This window comes from Eumetopias jubatus, unplaced genomic scaffold, assembly GCF_037043125.1.
Source record: "Eumetopias jubatus isolate StellerSeaLion01/CBP00866 unplaced genomic scaffold, mEumJub1_p1.0 scaffold_10, whole genome shotgun sequence".
Classification (NCBI taxonomy): Eukaryota; Metazoa; Chordata; class Mammalia; order Carnivora; family Otariidae; genus Eumetopias; species Eumetopias jubatus.
This window is the reverse complement of record NW_028274816.1, coordinates 55,583,646-55,585,295: the sequence shown is the minus strand read 5'-3', so window position 1 is coordinate 55,585,295 and position 1,650 is coordinate 55,583,646. Positions and strand designations below refer to the sequence as shown.

Here is a 1,650-nt window from a genome sequence, read left to right as displayed (position 1 = left end):
CTTCCAATCTCCTGCCCATGTCCCCCCACCCCACCCCACCCCTCAGGCTGAATCAAGCCCAAAGCCAGCTGACACTGGAGCCTGGGAAACAGTCTGCAGGCATCAGTCCCCCTAAGTATAGAGCGGAGAAGGAGAGAGAGGATGGCTGAGCCCCAGTTCCTCCCACCCACCCCATCCTACCTGACCACAGTTCATGGATCAGGTGTCCAACGATATGCATAATACTTCAAAGTACTTATTCAGGGGGCCGTTAGGATTTGTACCTCTGTAGCTGGCTCTAGTGGAATAAAACTCCTGCTGTCACGGGGCTTCATGTGCCAGTCTACTCCACAAGGGATGGGGTTTTGTCTTTGTTCTCAACGCTGCTTGGAACGAAGGAGCTGTCAAACCCCAGGCTGAAGCTCAGCCACCAGCTGGAAGAGCCCCTTCCCTTTACCACTGCTTACTGCAAGGTGGGCAGGATCTGCTTCCTGAGAGAATCCCCGAGGTCATTTGGCTGTTCCCAGGCAATTCTGCAATCTGCAGCATTGCCCAGTCCTTGATCATAAATGCAAGGGCAGAGAAATCTATTCCTTGAGGAGGGCCATCCGCTTCACTCAGTCTACCTATTCAAACGCTAATTTCTTCCAGAAACACCCTGCCAGACATACCCGGAAATAATGTTTAACCAGACTCCGGCATTCCTGGACTCAGTCAAGTTGACGTAAAAATAACCATCACACCAGCCGAAGAATCTAAGTAATGAAATTGACTTAACAGGCATAATGCAACTTACCTGGTGATGGAAAAGCGAATAACTTTACAGGGAAGAAACCTGGATATGAAACACCTAAATAGTGATTACACCTAACAGCAACATCACAAGCCCTTTGATATGATGCACAGGAGAAGACACACCATGATTTCAGGATCTCCTCACCAAAAATTCAGAATCTCAGTCCCCACACTGAAAGCCACTCTATAAAAGAACAGGTGACTTACCTACTCTTCAAAATGTCAGTCACAGGAGACAGGAAAGTCTGAGATGCCAGTTTGGAGGAGACCAAGGACACGTAATAAGGAAGTGCAGCATATTGGATCCTGGGACATAAAAGGGATACAAGTGGAAAACCTCATGAAATCTGAATAAGGCTTAGAGTTTATTTAACAGTATTACACCAATGTTAATTTCCCAGTTCCGATCACTGTACTCCGGTTATGCAAGAGGATATTAGGGGAGGTGGAGTGAAGGGTATATGGAAACTCTGTTTTTGAAATTCTAAGTCTAAATTTATTTCAAAATTAATTAAAAAAATATGGAATGCTTCATGAATGTGTCTGTCATCCTCACATGCAGGGCCACGCTAATCTCTGTATCATTCCAATTTTAGTACGGGTTCTGCCAAAGCAAGCACTCAAGATTCATTTTTTTAAAAAGGCTGACACTCAAGCGATCCCCATGTTTGTGTGTGAGGTGACCAATGGGAAAAGGCTGCGGTGGAACGTCAAGGTAGTTTCTTGCCTCACACTTTGCTGAGGAATGTGCAAAAGAAAGATTGCAGCCTTGAAAGCTCTGGAAGCTACTTCTGAATGCAGCCTCCACTGCGGTCTACACTGTAATCCACTGTACACTGCAGAGAGAACTGACAAAAAGAAACCTTTTCTTAGTGA

At 45.8% G+C, this 1,650-nt stretch overlaps 1 non-coding gene across 1 annotated transcript; it reads right to left on the bottom strand.

Annotated features, from left to right (window-relative positions):
- Positions 1-1,289: 1,289 nt before the first annotated feature.
- On the bottom strand, positions 1,290-1,394 carry LOC114197220 (U6 spliceosomal RNA). Its single transcript, XR_003606866.1, has one exon. It is a non-coding gene; the product is annotated as a U6 spliceosomal RNA (small nuclear RNA).
- Between the last annotated feature and the right edge of the window lie 256 nt (positions 1,395-1,650).